The 27863-nt window shown below is 42.1% G+C and overlaps 1 protein-coding gene, 1 long non-coding RNA gene and 1 other non-coding gene across 2 annotated transcripts in view; all 3 read right to left on the bottom strand.

Annotated features, from left to right (window-relative positions):
- Erich1 (glutamate-rich 1) overlaps window positions 1-27863 on the bottom strand; it is a gene marked incomplete at its 5' end in the record, with an annotated part of 52793804 nt that overhangs the window by 32299313 nt on the left and 20466628 nt on the right.
- Window positions 1-27863, bottom strand: part of LOC148000552 (uncharacterized) — a 299008-nt gene that overhangs the window by 4170 nt on the left and 266975 nt on the right. The window lies entirely within an intron of this gene.
- Window positions 21499-21629, bottom strand: LOC120097606 (small nucleolar RNA SNORA17). The gene has a single exon (XR_015640565.1). It is a non-coding gene; the product is annotated as a small nucleolar RNA SNORA17 (small nucleolar RNA).

Below are 27863 nucleotides of genomic sequence, written 5' to 3'. Positions count from 1 at the left end.
TAAGGTCTTGCATCAATTCTGGGTATTTGAATTCAGATTCTCTCACATACCTGGCAAGTGCTTTACCCACTGAACATCTCCCAAGCTATAATGGGTATAACCTTCAAACAATGGGGAAAAGAGGAGTTACAGTACGAGGAAATATCTTTCTGAAAGGGATTGAGGGCAGGTAAAAAGCAGGAAGAGAGACAGGCTGTAGTAGGTCTCAGAAGGATGGGAGACAGGGACCAGGAGTCACTTGGAAGTGATGGAGCGATTAGTTGAGTTGATTGACGTCTTTCAATGCTGCAGGAAGGTTGGAAACGATGAGAGCTGGTGAGAAATTCTAGCTCTGACATCCCACAACACCTCTAACTTCTGACTCAGCTCTTCAGACAGTGGCTAGCAGAAGGAGTTTAAGAAAATAAAAATTAAAAAAAAAATTGTCACATTAGGACCAGAAAAGGAGAGGGTCTAATTTCAGAGTATAGAGAAATGCTTTCTTTAGGGTGGGTGTTGAGAGATTTCTGAGTAGACATTGTTCAGTCAATGTGAGCACACGACAAATTGGGAGCATGAGGCCAGAAACTGGGGGCAATCTGGCTGCTGGGGTCAGAGGAAGAGGGTTATAGGGTTACAAGGACCAGTGGCTGGTGGGAAGTCTGGCCTGGAAAGGAAGAGAAGGGCCATTCTTCTGAGGTGGTAGGAAGCTGTTTTGAAGCCAGGATAGTGTGCGGCTTTAGGCAGTGGGCTACACGGAGGAAGATGGGCAGAACAGCCATGCTGCCCGGTCAACAACAGCGAATAAAAGACACAGCCAATCAGGGAGGAACGCAGAGAGAGTGAGCAGAACAGCTTTATCCAGACTTGGGGAATTTCCCAATTTCCTCATGAAGTTCTGTATCTGCCAACTACTGAGAAGGTAAAGAATTAGAGGAGCTGAAGCAGGGGGATTTGCTTGGAGAAATAGGAGAGCCAGTGAGGCACGTGAGTCTAATGAGTAGATCAGAGAACCAAGAGTGGAACCTGGTCTTTGTTAAAGTATTGCCAACCGAATTACCGAGCCATTGGGCTTCCCTGCCTTCCCATTTCTCCTCCTCCTCTTCTCTTTCTGCTCTTCTTTTCTCCTCTCCTTTCTCTCTTTCCCTTTCTCCTGCTCATTTTCCACACTTACTGCTTTACTTAGCAATACTTACTAGATGGTTTTTATTATTTTAGGTCATTTACAAGGTACCAGCTGGTGAAGGGAAAGCAACTTTAAGGTCAAGATGCGCTGACTTCTTGGTACCTTTTCCTCACTACATCACCATACTTGGTTCTCTCAGGCTCACTCTATATGTGTCGAAACTGCATGTGTATGTGTATGAGGATTTATATGGTCATATATACTTACGCATCTCCCATGTTTGTCTCCCATATTGGTTAATGCATTTTTTTCACATAGTGGGTAGAAGAAGTAGGGTGGGTGGTGTGTGTGTGTGTGTGTGTGTGTGTGTGTGTGTGTGTGTGTATGTGTGTGTGTGTGTGTGTTCAGTAGCTTATTGGAAAACCATTGTTGCGTTCTTCATGCAGATGGCTGTATGTCCAACAGTGTTGCTACAACACAGCCTATATGTTTTCATGAAGCTGGTTGAGAGAGCATCCTATAACTATTCAGGGCATGGGAGAGAATGGATGAGGTATCCTGAGATTCGAAATGGATCCTTAAGCAGGGAGAAGTAATTCAACTCCTAGACTGCTACATGCATGGCCATCTGTATACAGAAGGCAGTGCTCCTATATTGAAGGAAGAAGGCTAGAAAGACAGAAAAAAAGGAAGCAGACAGACAGGAAAAACCATCTTTTAACCAGGAAAAAAAAGGATTCAGACATATGTGGACACGTGTGTTAGCCTCACTATGCTTGGGGAAGAAGGTGGGTAAATGGCATAGCTCTGTGTGACAGATCTCCAGGCAGCTTCTGGAACTCCACACTTGGAGAGACATTACACGATTTCTAGAAAGCTAAATTTGAATTTCACTTTTTCATGTACATTTCAGAGTTTCTTCTGCGAATTCAGGAAGTTTATAAATTAGTGTTGGTCTCACACTGACAATTCTGGCTGTTTCACGATAGCTGCATCCTTGTGACCTTGAAGGCAGGTTAAACTGTCTAGACCTTAATTGGCTCCTCTGTAAAATGGGTTGATATGATAACTCTCTAAGGGTTTGCCATGAGAAAGACAAAGTGAGTTAGCATTTGTGAAGCACCTAGAAGAAGAAGGCTGGAAAATCTAAAGGTATGCTTAGCGTTCTTGTAAACACAGGGGGTAGTTAAGGGGTGGCCAAGCTTTAGGCATTGCACTGTGCTGCTGTTATAGGTAAACACGTAGCTCTCTATCTGTAGCTATCCTGGGACTCATGTGTTTCTATGGCAACTATCTGGGCATGGCTAGGCAGAAGGATCATCCTTCTATGGTCATTCTTCCTTCCCTACTCTTGCCTACAGGCAATTCTGCTAGGCTCTTCCAACAGCAACCTAGCAACAGATTGCATCATCACCTGCCACCATTGCCTGCCAGGTGCAAGGTATAAAAGCACTGCTTGCTACCCCAGCCCCCTTCTCTCTCTGTTTCCAAGTGTTCCTGGTTGACTCTCTTCCTTTCTTTTCCTCTTTCTGTCCTTCTCTTCCCCCCATCTTTCTGATTCCCCTTCTCTGTTGTCATATCTCTGCTTCTGTCTGTCTGCTACTACCCCTTCTCTAGGTCCTGGCTCCCTTCCCTTTCCCAAATAAACCTCCCATATACCAGGTCTTCTGCATGGTGTGATTTCTCAGGGGGACACCTTGGCATGGGCCCAACCCACTGCATTTTATTTCATAACACGCACTCTTCTGTGCTGAGGCAAGAAGATCATGGATTCATGTTAAGGTAGGTTATATAATACGACCTTGTTTCAACACATAAACAGTTAATAAACCCTAAAGAATTATAAATAGCATTTTATTTACAATTAAAATTGGAAGGTTAAATTAAAAGTAAGCATTAGCTAATTTTAAAGTAATCAAAAATTCTAAATTATACTTTGTTGAGGCTTACTCAGCTCAAGTTGTTTTTTTTAAAAAAAGAAAAAAAATTCTTTTTAAAGATCAGAAACAGAATCTTGATGGGTGTGAGGGAATTTTAAATGAATCTTGGTCAATGGATGCTTGAGATTGATTGGACTGAAATGGAACTAGTCGAAGTCTTTAGAGACAACTAGCTTCTCAATTAGCATAGGCTATCTTGAGACAAATGACGCAGGATGGAGCAAGTCTGCAGAGAGAGTGCAGTCAGACAAAGTATAACAGTGGGGACCTATTTTTTCTCATTTTCTCATAGTCCTTCCCTCCCCCTTTCGGGTGATTAAATTCTCCCCATTACTTGGCATCTTTCAGTGGTCCACACCAGGGTTCAGTTTCATCATGAAATAAACCCTGGTGAGCTCAACAATACGACTCAGATTGTTTCTATGCAAATGGATTAGCATCACACCATAAACGAACACTGTATGCAGACAGAATTTAAAGATGCCAATGAGATCAGATAAATGGTATTATTTTCTTAAAAGAAAAAATAAGGCCATTGCTTTACTTTTGAGCTGAGGGTTCAGTTTTGTATAGACACCGTCGAACGGGACTGTTCTGATACAGACGGTAGCCTCTCGTGAATTCACAGCTGCTGACGGAGTGTGCTGACTTGGCTCACAGAAGGCTATGCTGGCCTTGCAGCATGTTTCGTAAGGGAGTTTGGAGGTAGCTACTGTAGGCAACATTTGCAGTTTAACAAGTAAGAGCACGAATACACACATCTGTTAGTTTTGTTTTAGTTCCTATTGTATTCATCGTAGACAAACGGGAGAAAGATCCACTGCTTTACTAAAAGCACAGGACACACAAGAGAAGGAGGCGCTTCAGGAGACCCAAGCAGTTCCTCGCAACTCATCAGCGAAGACCAGAGAATACGGTACACACTGTCAAAACGATTTCAAACCGCAAATGGATTTTCCTATATCCGTCAAACAAAATGGTTCGCTGCATTTATGTAGTAGAAGTAGTTAAGACACTTTCTTAGTCGGCAAAGCTAATGTTGGCCCGGCTCACTTGCCATCTCAGTCTGAGCTCATACATGAAAAAGGGATGCCCCTTGTCTCCCCAAAACTCGCTCAGGCGATCTTGCTGCAGAGATGAAAGCAGGGCAGAGGGGTGGCAGATTCTTTGAAAGCTGTTAGTTTTTACTTCTTCCTTCCTTTTGTTCTGTAAACTGACAGTGTGTCTGTCAGGTCAGGTACCGTTTCAACTTTATGAGGGATAAAGGTAAACAAAGCCAGATACAACGTTTGTCTTCAGGTAGCAGAGACAGATGTTAATCGCATTTTCACACTCATATACTCACAGTACACGACCTAAAGATAAATGACGTGAGACCGTCAGGCAGAAAAGAAACCAAGATGCCCTGGGAAACTTTGGGGGTAGGGGCGGGGGTAGAAGACGAGGTATTTCCAATAGAAACCTTGCAAAGTTGTGTCGGCTTGGAGCTCCAGCAGAGCAAGGGTGGAAAGAGGTGGGAAGAACCTTGGCTTATAAACCAGGAGGCCAAGGGCATGTTGCTTATGGTTTTGTTTTTTTTTTTTTTTTTGCTCACAGTTGCAGAGTTTAGCAGAAGAGGAAAACACTGTTTTATTGTTTTATAGCTTCCCTCATGGCAATGAGTGTTTGTGGTCACTAGAGCTTGAAGTAGCATTTCTATACATCTGGGAAGATCAGCAGAGCTGGACGTAAGATATGGCTCCAGCAAGACCCACTTCCAATGTTCCACTTCTGTCACTTAGGTTACCTGTGTCAGAAGTTCTACAACCTCCTGAGACAGAGCTGTCCTCTGGGGATATGATTCCAGCCACACAAACCTGTGTACTGGGAAAGATAATGACTCTGGAGAACGGAAAGGATTGGGGAGCTCAAAGCTATTGGTTTGGAAATACAGCAAGAGTATGGTGGGTGGTTCAGCATAGATGGGTAGTGTTGGGGTAGGGTAAGGATTTAAATTTTTATCCTCAGATCACTGGACACCATTGCAAAGATTTAAGCTCGACAAGCCTTGATCACATTTGTAATTTGAGATCTTTATGCAGAGCGCAGCTTATGAGAGCAGACAGCTCACTGGAAATGGCTGTTCGCACCACAGAAGAAGCAATAGAAACATAGGAGCAGGATGAAGAAGAGAGACAGGTGCTCCAAGAGATTCGGGAGGTGAGGTTAGTGGCAGTAGCCCACAGACAGCATCACAGGCTTGTTACCTAGTGTGTACAACTTACGGAACCAGTCGATTCTGTTGGCAGTGATGCCCCTACATTCTAAAGCTTCAAAACACTAAGTCTTCGGGTTACCCCAAAGATAAACGCTACAATTAAAGTGGCAAATGGGACCCAAAGATGTTATTAATTTTGTTGATTGAAATAACATCACTTAAATGTTTCTCAGGTGCAGCTTCGTTGAACTAATTGTTTGCCCTGCTGCTCTTTTCTTTTTAAATAAGCAGCTCAGTTTGCTGATCTGGGTTCTGTTCTCATCTTTGAGCTACGTGTTAAAGTAGCAGCGATGCAACAGGAGGCTCGGACACCACCACGTGCACACAAAATAAAGAAGAGATCAAACTCGGAATCTCAAGGTTTTATTTAGCACAGTATTGGAGGCTTTGCAAAAATATGATTGCAGACTTTCTCAGGAAATAAGAATAAGTCCTGGGATCTACATCACCCTCCCCAGACCAGGGCTGCCTGACTTTCCTGTGGATGCTGCGAGTCCCAGTTCCGGCCTTGTGTTTCTGTAGCAAGGGCATCACCTGCTTTGAGCCCCTCTCCCCAGCTGCCAACATCCAGTTTCTTAAGAGCAAAAACAGATACGGAACAAAACCAATGCATGGCTTTTACGTTTCTTTCGGTAAAGAAATATTTTAGCTTCTTAGAGAAAACGATTTCTCTTAGAAGTCTTCACTTAATATTTTCTTCCTGACCTTTTATGTAATTCATTAGGCTTGGGCCCAAATCTATATTTTTATACTCGGTATTTTTCTTCATTGTTAATAAAACACTTAAAAGTAAAACATACTCATAAGTACATTACTGTAAAATTCTTTCTTACAGGAGAAATAAATAACTTGATAGTACAATAGTGGTAAAATTAGTTCCCTCGATACAGAGGGCCTGTATTTTAGACCCATGTAACTCCATTACCTCTGTGGTCCTGGCATGCCTCTGAATTCTTCTATTAATAACAACATAAGAACATTCTCGAGAGCAGAGCAAACCTATAGATGACAATTACAGTGGACCTTGAACCCAGGAGTTCTACAAATGAGAAAAATCGCTCTTTGATCTTTTAAAGAAATGCACGTTCTTTGCGGCACAGGGTCCACAAAAATCTCCCCTTGGCATGAAATGCTTAAAACACACACAGACAAATGAACAAACCTCTTTACCCCGTTCCTGCTAGAACCTGCTGAGATACAATTTTCCGTGCGCGGGGCGCCAGCGATCCGTCACAGACACTTAAGCTCACTGGTGTCATAAACCAGAAGGGTCAGTCAGAAGTTTCTCCCTGGGATATAATCTATGTCCAAAATTTGCCTGGCAAACAGGGTAGTTCTAATAACTTTTTTTTTAAATACACAAAGTCAAATGCTTTAAGGGGAAGCAAAACCTCTAGGAACTGCTTGGAGGTACCTGCAGCCAATGGCTGCAGGCCTGTGTTTGCCTTCTTGACATAGTCTCAGAACCAGCACACTTCCGCAGGAATAAAAGATGTCAAAACTTGTAGCTGCACCCCCAAATCTCAAGTGTCTCACTAAAACTGTGAAGTGGTTTTGTGTGCCTTTATGACGTGCGGAGTTGAGGGCTGTTAGCAGTAAGTGGAGACTCGGTAGTCAAAACAAAACAAAACAAAACACCCCCCTCTCCCCCCTCAAAAATAAAACAAAACAAAAACTTTTTAAAGAAGTGCATTTTCTTCAATAAATGGAGCCCAGGAAAGGCGTTCATATGAAGCATTAAATGCCACTTCAAAGCCCTAAATAGGCTTGAACAAATAAACTGACCCCCTCGTCTTGACCTAAATTATTGCTTAAACAAAGGTACACATTCCTAATTTACATGAAAGGCAATCAGGCCTGCTGCTGACAGTGTGCGGAGAGGTGCATCTGCCCAGGGCAGGCTTTTATACAAAAACACAACAAAGAGAGAAGTCCTGCCTTTTGTGGTTGGGTTGTGTGTTGTTTTTTTTTTTTTTTTTAAACTCAGCCACTACTTACTGAGGGCAAGGAACATTATTTAAATTTTTAACTTATTTGGGTAAATGGTTGTTATTACTGTAATACATTCTTCAAGTATGCTCCTTCTTTTTCTTTTATTGTTAAAATTTTATTGCACATAAGCCGCCAATGGAAAACACCAGGCAGGGAGATTTGCCAGCCACAGCCTGAATCTGTACAGCGAAGCAAGCTCTGTGCAGACAGAACAGGCCTTCTGAAGCCCTCCGATGGCGCCTTATCCTGAATGCCCACATCCCCTCTCAGTTATATTTTCATTCGCTTTCATTTTAACACTACTTCCTGACTTGTAGGGTTAGCCCCAGTTCATGATGCTTGGTATCTGAGAATTGGCTGAAAGGGGAGTGAAATCTTTTCCCCCTTCCTCTGGAATGCTTTGGAAACAAACTTGACTCTGGAAACCACAGAACAAAACAAGGGAGAACAATGACCGCTAAGCCCTTATGGGGATGTTTACATTAAAACTGGAAATTGTTGTTGGTCAGCCTAAATGCATTTTTCTAATCTAGTATCCTTCTGTGTACTAGATTCTCAGCGGGACTGCAAATGGTTTCTGTTCTCTCTCTCTCTCTCTCTCTCTCTCTCTCTCTCTCTCTCTCTCTCTCTCTCTCTCTTATTAGAAAAATGCCTTTATAGTCAGAATTTAAATGAAGAGAGAAAAGTGGGTTACTATTAGCATTTCGATCTTTCTCCCCTTATATTTATTTACTCCCTAATCCATTCATCAAATATTCACTATCTGCCCTCTGAAACATTGTTTTTAAATTGATTTTAAAGCTTCTCTTTGAGAATTTTATACCTGAGTTCTGTATAGATGCCTCATGTCTCCTGTCGCTCACCACGCTTGCTCTCAATTTCTCCCCGTGTCTACCTCTCAGATTTGTGTCCTCCTCCTCATGGCTGTGGTGGGACACTGACGGGCGCGGTCCCATGAAAGCAACTGCATCGCTAAGAGCGGAGGGCGCAGCATCCCTGTTGTGTCGGGAAGATAATAGTAGTAGCATTGCGGCTGGTGCTCCGGCTCTTACAACCTGCCGCCTGCTGCCCACGCCTTCACAGTGTTCCCTGAGCCTTGGGTGGAAGGGTGTGTTATAGATGTCCCAGGTGGTGATGGGCATTCCACAGTCCATTATTGTCCACACTTTGACTTCGTGTGGTCCTCTGTAGTAGCCTCTGTCTGATGCAAAATGGAGCTTCTCTGATGAGCTGTAGTCGTCTTCGGGTGTCCACATAAGTGCTTAGAGAGTCGTTGATGTAGTACAGTAGTGGTAGGTTCTCTTCTAGAGCCCATTTACATCCCTGTCACTGGTCCTTGGTAAGGTTTATGGTACCAAGCGTTGAGTTCCCCTCTTTGGATTTCGTAGATCATTGATTATTTTCAAGGCATTATGGTATGATGGCCACTGTCACTCCATCACACGTATCTTGCTTGCCAGTTCCTGTTGTAATTCTCAGGGTCTATCACTGAGTAGGACTGTTGACAGCTTTTTCCCTCTAGCAGCTTACACTGCAGCTTCCAGTTCAATGAGAGCTAGGTATCTTGATCATTCACATGTACCAGGGGCAGAGTGATCAGCAAGGGAAGCTCCACTCTTGCTTTTATAGCAGAAAAATTTCTAGATGATTTTTAAGCCAAGTATGTTTGAGTTGTTAACAAGGCTCCACCAGACACATTTCATGGAAAGAGGGAGCTAAGGACGTTTTGAACGGAGCTGGTCAGAGATACTCAGCTCCATGTAGTAATTAGCACTGTTAATTTGCTGGCCCTCTTTAGGCATCTATGTCTTATGCAACCAACCAAAGAAACTCAGATAAATATTTTTTTTCTACCATCATTTTTCCAAGGGAAATGAGTCAGACTAGAGGCATGATGTCTGATTTTTCAAGGCTTGTTCTGATCTCGTCTTTCCCTAATAGGACCTGTATATGCAAGTAAGATGTTGCCATGGAAAACATTGTGGGACTTGGCCTCTGTGTCTGCAGTCGTGGGATGGATGTTGCATTTATAGAACTAAAGATGCTGGACAGAGGTGAGGAGAGATGGCTACAGCATCTCATCTATATCCCGGCGTGGATGCTTCAGTGAGCACTGGACGGCAGGAGGCTTGCCCATGGCACGGTTTGCAAAGAACTAGGCCACCAGAAAACACCACACATGGTTATCGGACTCAGAGGAGGCCTCTTCATCTTGTTTCCCAGGGATTTAGAGAGTCGGAGGCTAGACCTCCCAAAGGTGGGTGGGTTATTACCAGAAGCAGGGTACCAGGCTGATGCCTCTACAAACCAGGAATCCAAGGACTAGGTGAGAGTAGTCTCAGAAAGGGACTAATATCATTAGCCAGATAGCTCTATCCTATATCAAAACTCAACCTGCGTGAGACAGTTCCATTCCATCCTCACACACAGCTTCAGCACGGCCCGTTTTTCACAATCCTTGAAGGTAGTAGTTTATGTATCCTGTTCTGGCCCCTACACTCTGTCACTGGGTTATTTGGGAAAGTGTCTTCATCTTTGAATGCTTCTATTCTTTTTCCAATGTGAAGAGAACATAATGTTTCTAGAGCTGCTACAGTATTAAATGAGATATTCCATAACATCTAGCCCGAGGAAGCTACCAGCAAAATATTAGCTATAATCGCATCTCAGAATGGGATGTGTGGTTTCTCCAAGTCTTCGTTGATGCATCTGTTCAGAGGAAGACGTTGAGGCAATGTTCTTTACGGAACACATAAAGTCTTTAAAGCAGCAACTACTTCATCAATGTGAAGACTTGCTAATGACACAATAGAATATTTCATCTATGCTGGATAAATATTACTGTCTTCATTATGTAAAGGTGAGAGGGAAGCCCGGAACTAAGATCGCTTGTCAAAGAAACCAGAGTTTCAGACTAGAGTCCTGCTCTCAGTAGTACTTAGGTGTATTGTTGGACAAAGACTCCTTGGAGCAAGTAATCCCCATCCATTCAAATCACTTCAGACAGGCCAAATGATTGCAGCTCAGCCAATCCCCCCCTCCCTGATTCAGCTCGCTTTCCCGAGTTAAACTAGTAATTAACAAAACAAAATACTACATATTTCCGAGTTAGTGGCGCTGGCTAATCAGAGGAGATAGCTGCAGAGGATGGAGGGCAAAGAATTCTCTTTGCAGAAATCTACTGAAGGAGAGTAACTTACCAATTCAATAGCATAGCACATAAATTAATTAAGATTGAAAAATCCCAAGAAGCCTCTCTTAGTAGACTAGATATAAACAGCCCTTTATCTGGTTATACAAGTAAATGCTTACTCGGCATTAGATCTTCCCTGGCTTCAAATGAGCGCCGTGGCAAGTTCTGCTCCAGGGAAATAGACATGGATTTCCTAGCCTCACCATAGATTTCTATGGTTTGCATTATTATCGTTTGATATAATGGTGTAAGCTCCTTACCTTGCTCAGTGGCTCTAAGACCTCTGCTCTGTTTGCTTTCCCTCTGAAGACATCCCAAGCAAATCCTAAAGTGTGATTCAATTTGTGAAGTGGCAAAGAGAATTGTCAGTGTCTTCAAGAATGCTGATGGCCTCAGAAGTCCCAGTTTGGGTGCTCATGTACATTTGTCATGCAAATCAACATTATGACAAATTATAGGATTTAGAAACTCCTTTCACATGGGTACTAATACAAGGTAAGAACTAGGAGAAAAATTCCTTTGAAAGCTGACATTGTTTTGTTCCATCCTGTTATGTCTTAGGCTACTAGGTAAGGCTGTGAGTGTATATGTGTGTGTGTATGTTTGTATATACCTGTGTGTCTGTCTATGTATGTTTATAAATGTATGAATATGTGTGTACATATATATGTGTGTGTGTATGTGTGTATATATATATGTATGAATGTGTGTATGTATATATGTGCTTATACATGTATGGATATGTGTGTGTATATATATACATATATATGTTGTGTGTGTTTATATACCTATGTGTATGTATATATATGCTTATATATGTATGGATATATGTGTATGCATATGTGTGTATATACATGTTTATTTATATGTATATGTGTATATGTATTATATGTATATATACTGTGTGTACATACATGTGTGTTTATATATATGTATATGCACATATGTGTATATGCATATGTGTGTTTACATATGTATGAATATGTGTGTATGTATATATGTATGTGTATATATGTGTTTATATATGTATGACTGTATGTGTGTATATACATGTTTATATATGTATGGATATATGTGTATGCATATATGTGTGTGTATATGTGTTTACATATGTATCACTGTATATATATATATGTATGTGTGTATGTGTGTGTTGTGAATGTGTCTTATATCTGAATTTTGTAAGGTTAGCACAGTCAAACCAATAAACCAAAAGTTTTTTGTGAAGAAATGATTCATGGAAATCCTATTCTCTTTCCTAAGCAAACTTAATACTATATACATGTAAAATAAAATGCCATTCTTCTGGGCCAAGGAAAAGTCCATTTTCATGGCACCAGCAAGCTGACTTTTATTAGATAGAGCAGAGCATGTGAAGCAAGTTCTCAGTCTCCCCTTGCTGAGTTGGGAGCTTCTTGCTCCTCTTGGACTGGGTAACAGCAGGAGGCCGTAGGGTAGCATCAGTATGGGTGAGGGGACCTGGGAGCAATGACATGGCAGAGGGAAAGCAGAAAGGACTGTGGCCTTAAGGAAGAGCAAAGATAGCTGAGTCGGAACTTACTCTGCATTCCAAATCTAGAACCAGCACAGGGCCCTCGTGAGCATGGCCTGGTGTGTGTTTGGAATATGTGCTAATTATTAGAGAACTGTGTATGGAGGTGTTTTATGACTTTTAGCAAATGAATTCCAGAAAAACCTGGACTTGACTGAAGCATTAATGCTGTTTTAGAGACCTTAAATGGTTAGTGTTGTGAGTTTTGCTGACACTGACATCAAACGTGGTCACTCTTTATTATCATTATCTAAAATAGATTAATGTTGGGGAAACAATCTAAAATAAAAATATTAAATATGAAGGTAAAAAGAAAAGAGTGACCCAGGGCTACAACTTGGTGGTAGAGTGTTTGTCTAACATGCCTTGGAGTTAAATTCCTGGTACCACCATAAAGGAAAAATGTTCCTTACTTGGCTATAGGTCTTTAGGGAGGGTTCAGGTGTTTGGGTTTCCACCCGTCCCCATCAGCACGTGTGTTGATGTTGTCCATGTTCAGCTCATGTTTAGACAGTCAAGGGGGTGAGATTTTTATGGATGTAGCTTCTGATGATAGGGAACTATGGAAGAGCGGGAGAAAAAGTCTTCCTCAGAAAAAAAGTATACCAAATACTTATCCAGTACCAAATCACTAGCCATGAAAATATATATATATATAACGATTAATACAGACCGAGCAGGTTACATTTAGTAATATACATGTATATACATGTGTGTATTTGTATATGTATATGTGTAACAACAATTAATAAAAAAGAAACCAGGAATTTGAAATAGAGAGAGGGGGTATATGGGAGGACTTGGAGGCAGGAATAAGAAGCGAGAAAGAATGTAATTATATTATAACTTCAAAAAATAAAAGAAGTAATTCTTAAAAAAAAAACCTTTGAGTTGGCCTTGAGAATATCAATTTTAAGAATACAACCATATTAAAGAGATTAAAAAATAAACAAAACAAACAAGACAGAAACAAAAGGAACAAAAATCCCCAGGAAACAAAACAAAATATTCAACGTACATGCGATTGGCATATTATTGGCAAAGGAATTCCTGGTAGTTTGTGCTTCTGGTATTAATAAAGTGGGCACTTTGGCCTCACTCAGGTATACTGAATGCGCTGCTAAGCAAACGGAGCTCTCCTCAGGCGAGAGTGTTGGTGGTGGGTCTTACCACATTCTCTAGATAACAACTCAATCCTGAATTTTTCCCTCCTTAAAATTCCCATGGAAGCCAGTTAGCAGAAGGCAGATGACCTTGACTCAAGGTTCTCAGTGGAGGGCATCAGTGGGGATCATAAGTGGCTTCTTACACCACCTTTACAAACATGTTCTGACCCCCAAAGCCTGCTGTGCCAACAAAGGTTCAAAAGCAGTGCTGTGTCCCTATGAGGTCATTCAGAATTAAATATCATTACTAATTTATACTTAAATATAATTACTAATTATTAATTAGTAAATAGAGGACAACATTACCTGTGAGCCAAGCAATCACTAGTACCTCATTGTAGTACTAAAAACTGAGAAATTCCAGTAAAAACGTGTGTGTGTGTGTGTGTGTGTGTGTGTGTGTGTGTGTGTGTGTGTGTGTACATCCCAGCATGTTTCTACATAATATTCCAATCATCTACACCAACTCAGCATGGTTGCCTCTCCAACAGGAAAAAGCTGCACATGGGCCATATTAAACTGATCATAAGAGAAGGTCCTCCACCACACAGGTCTGCTACCTGACTGAAAATGACGTCAGCTTCCCTAAGTCATCAAGGGTGACTGATTTATTTAAGCGTTTCTCAATACAAGCCACATGACATGCAGGATTAGGTTCATAGGTGTCCTGCTGCAATTATTCATGGTTTTATCTAAGATACTAGAGACAAACTATGATGGATAAGGTCATCTTTAAAAGTTAAAAAATTATGAATTAAAGAATGCCAAACCACTAAAACTTCCAAGGTTTTGCACACCTGCAAAGGAAATGAGTGTGCTTGGTGATGGCTGCCATTTTATGAAATCCAGTAGGAAGTCTAAAATGGAGAAAAACAAAGATGTTCGTGATGCTATTTTTAAGTGTGACTTTTATCCCCCCCGCCTTGATATTAACGTTCTAACAAGACAAAGGGGGTTTGAGGAACTATAAGACCACCTGGCTGCCATTAAGCATAGTTGAGCCCTCAGTCATCCTTGACAACCGAACAGCCTTTGGAGGAGGGTGGAGGGCAGCTGGAGGCAGTCCCCGAGGAGGCCCGGGCACATGCGCAACCAGAGTTGGTTTCTGGCATCAGACACATGATAAAGGTTTCCATGACCCATCTTTCTAAGTGGAAGGGAAAAGTAGAGTGTGTGACTTCCTCCTTTCACTCTCCTTTTCAAAATCAGGGTACATTTTACAAGGTAGATGTGTAGGCAAATGGACAGTTAGGGGTTTCGCGTTCATTAATTTAAATGCCCTAAATCATATTCAGTCCGTTTACGTAGAAGATTTCTCCTAATTCTGGCCATTGCGTTCATAGCAAGTACAGCCAGGATTGGCAGACTTGGTTTGACAAAGTCTACCATTAATTAAACATTTCCTTAGTCTCCTTGCTTGTCAGTTGGAGCGGTTGATCCCTGCTCGCCAGGCCTTTGGTCCCACAGCATGCTCTTCGAGCTTGGAGCCTTCTGCAGACACTTCTGCCCCTGGTGCACCTCATTAGGACGGGCTTCCTAGAGTTTAGTGAGGCTAAACGCTTCCCCAGTGCCCCATCCATTCCGCTGCAACCTATTTGTTTTGTTTCTCATCTCAGGATCAGCTTGCCTGTGCCTTCCAACATGACAATTAGCTAATTTAATAAATCTAATTGAGTCCAATGTGCCGCTGTGAGAGAACTGGGAGAGGGGCCCTGCCACTGCCTCTGGGTCTTCCTTTCTCCTTCTTCCACCAAATTCACAGTTTAATAATACACTCTGAGGAGACGGGCTCATTCCTATTTCCAAAGTGGAAAATAGATTTCAATTTTTGTTTTTGAGCCGGCTTTGACGGACTAGTGGCGCCTACTTATAAATCTATGGTACATACAGATTGTCAAATATGAGCTAGAGTTTTCTTGGAAGTAGTTTAATGTTTAATTAGCGATGTTACTGCAGATCCAGTAATGAAGGCTGTATATCTGCTATCCATGTTATATTTGACAGTGTAGAAGGTTAACAGAAAACACACCAGCTCATTAGTATATAAGGTGATTTTTTCCCCATCAATCTTAGAGTGTTAGATGTATAGAACATAGGACCCATGGAGAATGGTGAAGCTCTTCATAAAATAAAAACACCTCTGCAGGAAAAAAAAATGGCCTACACCGGTCAGATCATTGTGTCCCTCCTGGTTCTACATTTTGAGCCTACAATTTTTTTCTCTGCTGCTCACAGCTTTTCCTCTTGTGGATGCTTCTCTGCATTCTGGCTTGAGCCCTTGGAATCCTCTAGTGGTTGATATTAACACCAGGCGAGGGAAAGGGGCTTGGAATACGGCGGGAGCAAAGGAAGAGAGTGCAGTGGTCAGAGGAGAGAGAGGACAAACATCCAACAAACCCACCCCCCCCCCCGAGGTGAGGGGGTCCCAGAACTGAAGCTCCTTAGGGCCAATGCAGTACCCACTGAACACAGCAGCGTGGACTTACCACAGAGGATACCCCACCAGAGCTAGCTGGGAGGAAGGCACTTTATTTAGGTTTATAAGCTCATGGGTAAAAAAAAAAAAAGGTATTGTCAGCATTGGAAGCATGAATGGGATCTTTAGACGACACTATTTTAAAGAGTGCAGATACTATGTACTCTTCAGCCTCCTGTGAGCTTCATCTTCAGACCACAACAAAATGACAGAGAGCCACAGAGACTGGAAGGCTTTGGATGCACTCAACATCCCTGTTGGCCTCTTGGATTGTCCGTGATTCATCAAAAAGGACATTTGAAGAACTGACATTGGCAATCAGCATGCCGACGGGAAGTGTATTAGAGGGGATGGGATCTAAACTTCTGTGAAATTGCCTGATTCTGAGGGCTGAGGAGTGGATGGTTCAACCAGGAGAGATGTTTACTGTGCAGACCTGGATGAGATCCCTGGACTCCATAGAGAGGTGGAAAGAAAGAACTCACTTCACAAAGTCTTCTTCTGACCCTCACGGGAGCACAATGGATGCCCTCCACCATGCATACCCATGCCTGTCCAGCTTTGAAAAGCACAATACAGTCATCATGGACATGCCAAAGCCCATGGAAATGGAGTTCAAAATGAAGTTGGTGAGATGGATGGGGAATGGATAGTGCAGGTGCTGCATATCACGCTGAATTTTTGACTTTTCCTAAAAGAGCACGGACGTGTGCTTGCAGGACAATCAGACTATGATTTGCTCCAGCATAGTTAACGAGCTGGTTAGGGGTCGGGTTAAGGAAAGCCAGGTGATAAACTGGGCAGGATGTGGAAGAATTTGGAAGATGACCAAGGCAAGATGCAGGAGGTGGCTGAATGGAAGAAATCAATAGGAAGCAAAATCAAGTGACTCTGCTATGAGAAGTGAGGTTCTGAGAATGGCTTCCTCATCAGCGTCCTCACCCGCAAATGTACGGTGTCTGTCAGCAAAGAAGGGAAGAGTGGAGAAGCATCAGACTTTGGAGAGGAAAGATCCCATGCTCAGTTTTGTCTTTAGCGACATACATCTGGTCATGTTCAAGTGTGCAACTGGACTTCCAAGGAGGCATGCAGGGTATAAGCATGTATTTCACAGGTAGTTTAGATAGCAAATATAGCCACTGGCAGAACAGTTTTTCCTGGGAGCATGAAGACATTAAAAAATGCCATGTCATTTGAATGCAGAAGAATAATTCCGTGAACTGGTTGGAGAGGATGCCACTGGGAAGTTAGTGTCTTGAAGGCAGTGGTCTTGAAGAAGCCACGGCAGGCATGTTAAACCCTATGAGCACTCACATGGACTCAATACATGTTAATTGGATTTTAATATCTTCAGGTTCAAAGACTCCACTTCTTTTTAAGACATGCAGGGACTTACCAACCAACTGAAATCTTTTGTTCCTATTTTAACGTCTTGTATTTCGCCCTGAAAAAGTATGCTTTTAATAAAGCATATATAATACTGTGCCTATGAAACTTGATATTATTTACTCAACTAAAAGCATTAGAAAATAAGGGAAACATTTTAATATGCTGTTGGATATCAAACCTGAGCTTAGGTATTAATGTATACCAATATTATTTTTTGTTGCATAGTTGCATTATCTTATTTTAAAGTGCAGCATTTTAAAAACTCTATGAGCTGAATGGTTTATTTTTAAGTCAGAGGTTACTTAACTCTCTCTTTATTAGAATATGTGTACTTATATACAAAAGTACCAACTGTTAGTCACTTATATTTGATAATTTTTCCAAGGCTCATTTCAACTTTTAATTTTAATATTAGTGTTTATATATAAATATATGATTATATGTACATGTATTCATATTTGGAGGAATTCTTAAGTATAAGTTTTTCTTTTTCAGAATAAAATGTAATTTGATAAAAATATGTTCAAGGGAATAAAGTAATATTTCATTTTACTTTCATAAAAAACCCTTTTTTAAGACATGAACTTTTTTGATTTGAACCAGCTATGACATGATTACTGAACCAGAAGTTTTCATATTTCTTCTTTTACAAAAATGAATATTATTTTCCAATGATATTCAGACAAGAATAAGAAAACAGATTAACACTCAAGACATCAGATAGTTATTCTTTTACATTATTAAGTGAGTTAAATAGGGACATGTGAAATATCTAAGATATTTATTAGAACAGCAAACTTAGCTTTGGAAAATGGTTTTCAGATATTTCAAAGACCCCTAAAATGAAAAACGGAACCATGAGGAGGAAAGAACTACACAGGAATAAATGAATGCAGGCTGAAGACATATCCTCCCCCATACAAAAAAGAATAGCGCTTGCCATTACATTGGTGAGAAGTGTATGACCTTGTCAATCACAATTGCATAATGACTGAATAACAAGAAAACAGTTGCATTGTGCTAATTTTTCATTTAATAATAATGGATCTACTTTAAAACCCTGTTTAGGGAAAAAATAAAATCACTGGAGAACCATAATGCTGTCTAAAACTTATGTTCTTTAAGACACATAGTTATGAGCTATTTGATCAAATGAAAACGTGTATCTATATTTAATTCGTTCTAAGCTGGTGATGCATGGATTATATTAGGTCCATTTTCTCTAAACCTTAATATAATATTATCTAACTTCAGGACATTGGACAGAATTATTGGCTATATGCTAAGACAACAATATTTCAAACTGTACAAGAATGTTTGTAAGCTTATACTAATTTATATATTATTCTCTTCAAGGGCTCTGATAAGACAAAGATGAAATATAGTTGTGATTAGGAAGATGCTGAACTATGAGAAAGTAATGTGGCCATCAGGAATCCCCGCTGGCTCCCAGGTAGAGTTGGTACTTAACTTACTGGCATGCTGTGCGTATGGTCTTTGTATGTCCAGAAACACCCATTATTCAAGTCACTAGTGGTTAACCAATTAAACAAGTAACCAGCATATCTCATCTGAACAAGTGTAAGATAGCAGGTGCTTGAGTGACTCTATAAACGTTCAAGTGGGTCAATGTTAGCGTCAGCCTCAATCTAATGTTCTCCTGAATGACACGGGCTGGCCAAGGGAAGAGTCAAGGGCAGCTTGAGATTGTCTGTCACAGCTGAGAGGTAAAACACATGATCGAGTGCAGGTTATGTGGGTGAAAATCTTCAGCAAAATGGGAGAGACCTCTGGAAGGGCAGGTGACCTTGCCCACTCACACGAACACTCCAGATCCCCAACCTAATGTTTAATAGCCAGCTCTATTAGACAGGAGCACTAACAATGATATTTGGAAGCCTAGATGCTAGTTTGTTACTTTTGATAAGCTCATCCTTGACATGATGGCTCAGGAGCAAAATCCCACTTAAACTTGGAATCCTCAATTGGCATTAATTGGAAGGACAGGTGAGAATGTGGTCACAGGGGAATAAGACAGGACCGCACCGTGGGAGAAAAGCAGTACTGACAGCACAGAGACCAACCAAGGACATTGGGTCTATAACTGAGATGAACCTTCTGGTTCCTCTAACCCCTGAAGAGGATTAATGAAGAATCTAAAGACCTAATTCGATGAGAAAGTGAGAGAAAGGACAAAAAAAAAAAAGTCATAAGGACTGGGAGTGGCAGTTGGAAGTCAGTGAGTAGTAGGTGGAGAAGCACCTTCTCTCTGAATCTCCACCACCTAAACCCTTGAGCATCAGGAGCTGAGACTAACTTCCTGTGTGAGCGCAAGGAACGCAGTGAAACACGCATGCTCCTGCCTCAGGAAAAGGTCTCCTCTATCTGTAAGTGTTCTGTTTCCGGTAATCTGAAATGGGTTGGGACTTTTATATCCTCCCTAATCTATAGAGAAACATAACTAACATTTCCCCTCAATGGGTTGAAAAACCAACAGGGGCAAACAGACACTTCAATGGGAACTTGGGAACTCCGCCATACTGTGCAAAGCCTTTTCCCAGAAGCTTTGCTTGTGGTTTTATAGCTTGATCAATTTCCTCCAGATTTTTGTGTTGAATCATCGATGGAATCTAAAGGTACAGTCATCGGGCTGATCAGTTTGGTCTAATGTCTCTTTCTTCATTTCAAAAAAACTTTATACTTTGCAGATTGAATTAAATAGACTTAAGTCTTAAGGAAGGCTGTTTTCACTTCTGATGTTTCTTTTAAAAAAAACTTTTAATTGCTTCTTTGTGAATTTCACATCATGCAGTCCATCTCACTCATTTCCCCACCCCCACATACCCACCCTCCCCCCTTGCAACCTCTCCCCCAACAGAGAAAAAAAAATCTCACTGAGGAAGCTGTAGAATGCCACAGTGTGTCCTAGAGTGTACCCTCTGTCCACACTTCTTTGCTTGCAAATGTTCCTTGCAGTAGATACTGGAACCTCACGGGGACTCCTCTCACTTACCTGTGGTTGCCCGGTGTCACGGAGATCCTTAGTTCTGCACCTGTAAAACCGGCCCATTTCATGTACTGTAGTAGTTCATCCGTGGGGTAGATGCTGGGGTGGGCTAACACAAAGCCCTGGACCTGGACCTGAGAGGTGTCTGAGCTGAGATAAGGGCCTGCTCTCCTGAGTGTTGTAGCTGGGGAGGGACATGGACATTTCTTCCATCTTCATGACCCTGGGGCCAGCTGCCACAGCTGGCAAAGGATGAGAAAGGGGCGGAGGCCGTCTCTCTCTTGTCTATAGCAGATCATAGGCAGGGATGCCTCTCCCACTCACGCCTTTGCGGATCACCTCATTGGCAACTCACCACCACCATCCAGGGCCAGCTCTACTGTGCTGCCCAGAGGAGGAGCCAGGCTAGCTCTCCCACGATGGTCACTTAGGATGGCCAGCTTTCCTGCCTACCATTAATGTCAAGTGGTGGGGCGGGGTGTGGCGGTGGTGGTGGTGATCTCTCCCTCACCCATGTTACCACATGGCAGACAAGTTGCTGAGCCAGCTCTTCCATACTTTGCCCTCAGGACTGGCCTGCCCATAGCCCTGCCCACAGGGTCAGCTGTACTGTCCTGCCCAGGCACGGTGTAGGGCCTGCTCTCCTTAGTGCTGCAGCTGGTGATGGACAGGGACAGCTCTCTGTTCTCATGACCCCAAGGTTAGGTCTCCCACCTGTTGCAGGTAGTGAGGGATTAGCAGGGGAGGTTATCTCTCTCGTATCCACTCCACTGCATGGGAGACTCCCACACTTGTATCTTCAGGGCGGCTTACCCGCAACTCCTGCAGTGTGTGGCCTGTTCTCCTGAGTACTGCCCCAGCAAAGTGTGGGGACAGCTCTTCTGCTCTCCTATCCCCAGGGCCAGCTCTCCCATGATGCCCAGGTGAGGGGTGGGGGCAAATCTGCATAGCCCTCAGCCATCAACATGTCCCCACTAGGCAGCTCAGACCAGGGACATCTGCCTGGCCTTTGGTGGTTACATATTGCTGCTGCTGCAGGGCCATGTATTCAGATGTGTTACCCAGCGGTAGCCCAGGCTAGGCCCCCACCATGGTCCAGATGGCATCACTGGCTACGTACATCACCCTCTCGTCTCCAGTTCTGTCTGTCTTCATTGTGCCTGCCTCCTTCTGTTTCTTCTCTCATTTCTCCACCACTTACTTGCTCCTCTTAGTGGTGACTGGGTGTCTGAGTGTCTGGGGTCATCTCAGGAGTTCTATGTCCCAGCACTGCATTATGAAGCCAGGCAGGGGTCAACTGGAGCATGATCTGACCCCCCCAACCTGCGAGGTGCCCCACTAGTGGTCATCTCAGGCTAGTTCTCTCTTCAGGTCCCGTGGTCCCAGTCTGGTGGTCATCTCTGGCATACTTCTTTTCAGGGAGTGTTAGGCTGCTAATCATTCAGACATTCCCAGGCTGGAATACTGAGCTCAGACATAGCCTCTCTCCTCCCCACCACCTCCTGATGTACACGTGACACAGCAGCCACATGTGCATTGCTTCTGGGGCAGGCCATTCGATGTTGCGTATTTCTCTGAATTTCCTGTCTGCACAGCCATATTTGTCCACATTCTTTTAAGGAACCCAGTGTGGTCTCAAGTCACACAAGTGAATCTTGTTCATCAGTACTCATCACCACAATCGCTTCTTTCCTTTTATGATTAACAGGCACTAACCTGGTTAACTGAAGCCATAATTTACTAAGAAGTATTACACTGCGAAAGAGTCACACCAGCTTCCACAGTGGCGGATGGTTCTCTGTCATGCCTGGTAGTTATTGAACAAGAACGTGGGGTGTCTCACCACCCTTCTGTTTAGTAGATGGCACCTCAGTGGCCTTAGTTTGCTTGTTTCTATACCGAAATATCTGACAACTTCTGGGAGGAAAGGCTTGTTTCCTCACACCATTTTGAGTATGTGTGCAGCCTATCCCAGAGCAGTTGCTATGGCAGCAGGCTCATGAGCTTCTTGCTCAATATCTGGACGCATCGGGAAGCAGAAAGGTCTGAACACCGATGGTTTTCAGTCGTCACAGCCTGGCCCCCAGCACATCGCGTGATGATGTCTATATTCACAGTAGGTCTTCCCTGATCAGTTGAGCCTCTCCGGAGGTTCCCTCAGAGACATTCCCCAAGATTCTCTTCACTGTTACAATCGGATCGTAATGCGCTTGTTATAACCCCACAAGGCTGACAGCTAAAGTGAACAATCCACAGTGAGAAACCAATGCCTAAAGAAACCCCATTCATATCCAGCAACTCTGTATACATAGAAGCTAAGGAACAGGCTAGTCCTGTTTCTGCCAAGACAAATGATGGTTTCATACGACCACCCATACTTGCTAACTATGTTGTTTGGTTTCCTCCATCACCAGCCAACTTTGCACATTATTTTTCTTTTCATATTTTAAAACACCGAGATCCATTAAGCAAGGGAAAACCTTTTATAGGAACTACCTAAGGCTGAACCTAGTGACCACAAGCAGGTTCTGTAACAGGATGAAAGCGAGACATTTTAGAGAGAGGTTGGAACATAAACGGCCTTGGTGGGTGGTGTTGGTGTTGTTACTTCTGAGTCTTTGGGATAAATAACATTTCCTAGTTTGATCTATATTAAATGAATTATTATTTTTTTAAAAAGAGGAAAGAAAAAAAAACCCAGCCTTCTTCTGCTTCAGTCAGCCCTTGGCTCACTTTGATTTAATTCTTCAAAACATGCCCAACTTTGAGCTTTTTCAAAAATTTCCTGTTCGAAATGATGAGTTTGGGTTGCCGTATTAAATAATCAACACCCTCCTTCTGATCTTCTCAAGTCTGTGTGCTTTGGACTTAACAGGTAACTCTAAAGAATTTGAACATTGCTGATTTTCCTCTGTGCTTTCATCCCCACCCCCACCCCAGCTCAGCAAACAGTTTCCTCCTATGCTTTCCAAGTCAGCTATCGACTCTCATGTTCACAGAGGACGTAATGTACACCATAAACTTTTACAACTTGTCTTTTCTCATTTCAAAATCATTCATCTGCTTATTATTTGTCTTGGATTAGATATTTTAAGAGTAGCCTTGTTCCTGGCAGTTGTGGCACACACCTTTAATCCCAGTACTCGGGAGGCAGAGGCAGGTGGATCTCAAGGAGTTCAAGGCCAGCCTGGTCTATAGAGCAAGTTCCAGGACAGAGAAACCTCTCTCTCTCTCTCTCTCTCTCTCTCTCTCTCTCTCTCTCTCTCTCTCTCTCTGTGTGTGTGTGTATGTCTGTATGTGTGTGTGTGTATGTGAGAGAGAGAGTATCCTTGCACTACCGCCTAGACATTAGACATTAACATATAATAGTATGTTAATATATCCATTTAATATTTGATCAAATATCTCTTACAGCAGATTACCTTGCATTGCCTCAAGACAAGGTGCTTGGTAATGTGAAAGGGGCAAGTGGTCACACTACCTTGTAAATATCAGGCAGTCACTTAAAGGCCAGAGCTCCCTTGGAAGGCGATTTTGCCACTGGAGAATGGTTTTCTTCCAAAGGACAGGCTCTTCATTCTCAGAGAGAACTGAATCTCAGCCAGAGCAGGGTTGTGGTGATCGAGGGGGTCCCTGTGGTATAATTTTAGCCTTTGCAGAATTTTCCATTGCTTATCCTCAGCACCCCTGCCATTTCATCATTTCAGTGATTGCTCCCCACAACACCAGCTGACGATTTTACTGGCTGTGGTAGGGGTTGAGTTGGATTATATTTCACTGAACAGCAGCCCAGCTTGTATAAAAATAGTCTTTGGAAAGGAAATAATCTCCTGTGAGTGACTGCGGTGAAAGAAAGACAATAAAACCAGGTGATAGGAAGTAGATAAGCCAAAGCTAAAACATTCACTAAATTTCACTAAATTAAAATATCTGAAATCTGGAGATGATGATTTCAACCATAGATGAAAAGTTTGGAAGGTACCGGGTTTCTTATTATTTTATATTTAGCATAAAGGTTAAACTCATTAAATACTTAATAAGCATAAATTTTCTAGGAGTTAATGAACTGTCATTCTTTCCACAATGAATTTGTACCGAAATTGGAGGACTTACTCTGAGACGAAAGGTGATATTTTGCTTGAACAAAGCATTACTCTGTTAGTATTTCGGTAATAACAAATCTACTAACTAGATTTTAGTGTGATACACACTCACAGATGGATTGTATTTTTAAAAGAGATGTAACCTATTTTTAATGCTGAAAAATTCTGGAAGGTTTTCTTCGTGCTTTTGATGCTTTGTATAACATTTGGGCGCTCCTGCTGCATATTCGCCCTTGGGTGCCAGTAATATTAAGCCATATTATTATAGGAGTGCTATGACACTAATGCTTCACTCTTGCGGTGGTTTGAATACACTTGGCCCTGGGAGGGGCACTATTAGGAGGTGTGGCCTTCTTGGAGTAGGTGTGGCCTTGTGGTAGGAAGTATGTTACTGTAGGGGTGCGCAATGAGACCCACCTCCTAACCACAAGGGAGCCAGTCTGCTCCTGGCTTTCTTTGGATGAAGATATAGAACTCTTACCTCCTTCTCCAGAACCATGCCTGCCTGGGTGCTGCCTTTCTGCTACCATGATAAGGGACTGAGCCCCTGAACCTGTAAGGCAGCCCCAAAATTAAATGTTGTCCTTATAAAAGTTGCCTTGGTTGTGGTATCTTTTCACATCCGTGGGAACCCCTAAGACAATTATATTCTCATTACTTCTTACTTTTTAAATGTATGCTACGTTTCTCATTATCCTTACCAAGTCACCTAGAATCAATGGCAAAGCAGATGCTCCTTTTACATCCAAGAAAGGCCAGTTGCAAATACACCAGGTTAGCAATTTCAGAACTTTCACACTTCCACTGTGCTTCCCCTTCCATAAGTACATTGGTCCTGCTAGCTCAACCTTCCTTTCCTGGATCACCAATCTGGTCTGTAAGGCTTGGTTTTTCCTCTCACATTCAATTCCAACTTCACAATTACTGTTTTAGTTAGAGGGAGTGGCTAACAAAATCCTGTAGCAGGATGATAGAGAAGATGGCTGGTCCTAGGAATGGCTGGCAAGTGGTATAGGTCCTTACAATCTAGGACTAGATGGAAAGGCTCAGGAAGGAAACTGGAATAGCAACCAGCACTTAACTATAAGCCAGGGGATCCTGCTGCTTTTCCTGTTCTGTTTCAAATTCTCCTCAAAGCAGATGCTATGTTATTAGGACCATGCTACATTGGGTAAAACTCAAGTTCAGAGTTCAGTTATTTTGCCCAAACTCATAGGACTATTTCTAGTCTTTTAAAACCTGTTATCCCAAGTCATTTCCTGGGCTATTTCAAGATACCTGTAGGTGATCCAAGACTATTCCACAGCACCCAAAGCAAATGGGGTTGCTGGAACGAATGGGTGCTTCTACCAGGAGAGGATTAATGACGACTGGGTTTTTGGTGAGTTCTGATCTATTTTGCTGAAGTCATGAATGAGAATGGATCTCAACATCCTGGGTGGGATTTTCATCAATGGATCTGGCTTAAGTTGTCTTTGGGAAAAGTGACAATTGGAAAATACTTCTTAGGAAGTGAGGTAGTTAATTGCATGTTGTAAATTAAACAAAAGTGATTGAGTAGGGCTATTTAGAGGCTGTTTGGTCATGCTACATGGCTAAGGTCTATGGAGAATAATTCTTCCTTCATAGGCTATCTCAGAATCAGAAGAGCTCAAGGATGGGACCTATTGAACGGTAATATCTTAACACCGTGAGCTCCCCACTTGTTCTTCATGTACTTAATGCTGATAGATGATGTTCATGTAAATCTTTTTTGGTGAGTGTTATCACTCTCAAAACATGTGGGTTAACATGTGAGTCAGTAGACAGTCCTGAGGAAATACAACGTTTTCCATTATATACATGACTTTTAAAAGAGCCACTAAACTGGGGATGACAATGACTCTCCTCAGCTGTTTATAAGAACACAACCATCACCATGTATCACACAGACTTCTAGTCCAAAGAAACATTGTGAGGAACAGTAGCGAGTCTTTACAATCTGAATAAATTTCCATCTAAGTAAATTATAGTAAATTGATCTATTCAATCAAGGTTATAAACCCTGTTCATGAAGCAGCAAAATATTTTGTGTGTGTGTGTGTGTGTGTGTGTGTGTGTGTGTGTGTGTGTACTTGAAAGTAATTTAGCCCTTAAAGACTACTCTTACAAACAACTTCTCATGGAGTGGATGCTACTATGTTTATTGTTTAAATAGTAAACTGTGTAAAACTGAGCCCCTAGCATACACTGTATACCATAAAGCATTATACTAGGGGTTGTTATAAACTTTCCAGCAATGCATCCTCAGGCTGTATCCTCAGGCTGTGGATTATCTCCATGAGACCATGTGTCAGTCACCAATTTACCTTTATCATTGTGCTTTTCGGCAAGCATGCATCGGTAGTATTTCCTTTGTGCCTGGTGTTTTGATAGAGATTTTTGAGGAATGGCACAGATCATTATCAGAGAGCTTAAGGCATCTATGTCTCTCTCTTGAGGGAATATGAGGCCAAGAGTGTTCTCATCATATGAAATATAAACCTTACTCTAGACAGCGATTTAGGAACATCAGACATGATTGTGTGTGGACATTCCCTCTCCCACTGAGGTAACCCATGCCTTTCTTCTTTATTGAAAGGCCTCCTTCATGATAATTAGCCTCGTATTACCACCGATCAAATTGCAAAAGTAATTCATTAAGTTAAAATAGCTAATTGGGTATGGTGGTCCTCACCTCTTAAGTTCAGTACTTTGGAAATAGAGAAAGGAAAGGATGCACAAGACTGTCTCAATGAAGCAGAAGTGGAAGAGAAAGGGAAGGAAGCAGAGGAAAGATTGGGAGGAGAAGGAAGGGAGTGTGAGGGGGTGGGAACATTGATTATTCTTGCTTTTCTACATAGCAATAAAACTTAGTTATGCAGAAATCATCTAGGGGAATCAGACAACTCATCATGTTGGAAGTAAATAAGTGAAAAGAGCCTGAATATTAAGATAGAAATGATATACAAAGTAATTAAAATTTATCTTGGAGCTTGTCCCGAAAAAAAAACTATGTACAACTCTATTAATTTACTAATGCAATGAGTAAATATCATTAGATGATATTTCTTTTTATTGAAACCATTCACCATGAATTTTGATTGTTTTTCATCAAGATCAATTCTGAAAAGAGGCCAGTCCAAAGCAATCTTTTCTCAGAGAGAGCATTCTTCCCATGTAATGCCACCATCCTAAAGCCAAGGTCATGAACCACAAGCCTTGTGGCCATCTTTGACCTGACAGTCAATATAGGAAGTCTAATTGCTTTTCTGTTATTTATTCATGGGTTTTTTTGCTTTGAAACATTCCTGCCTGAGCACCTCTCTTAAGTTCTTTTAGGACAGCTTTGAAGCAACTCACTCTTGTCTCTCAGGTTCCCATTTCCATCCCACCGGAACTGTGCTTCTGTGGTGTATTCTCCATCGGCAGACAGGATGATGGGAAAGAATGTCAAAACCACTTCCCTAATAATGTCCCTTGGCTAACTGTTATGGACTGAGCCTGAAATGTCCCCCTCGGACACATGCTTTGAATATTCCCCAGCCAGTGGCACTATTTTGGAAACTTTAGGAGATAGATCTCACTGACAGAAGAAAGGGAAGCGGAAGTAGATGTTTGAAAGCCTAGCTCCTGGTCCAGAAGTCCTTTCTCCTTCCTGGTCA

The sequence above is a fragment of the Rattus norvegicus genome, chromosome 16 (assembly GCF_021556685.1).
Source record: "Rattus norvegicus strain SHRSP/BbbUtx chromosome 16, alternate assembly SHRSP_T2T, whole genome shotgun sequence".
NCBI classification, from domain to species: domain Eukaryota; kingdom Metazoa; phylum Chordata; class Mammalia; order Rodentia; family Muridae; genus Rattus; species Rattus norvegicus.
The sequence above is the reverse complement of the archived record's forward strand: the minus strand, read 5'-3'. Positions and strand labels throughout refer to the sequence as shown.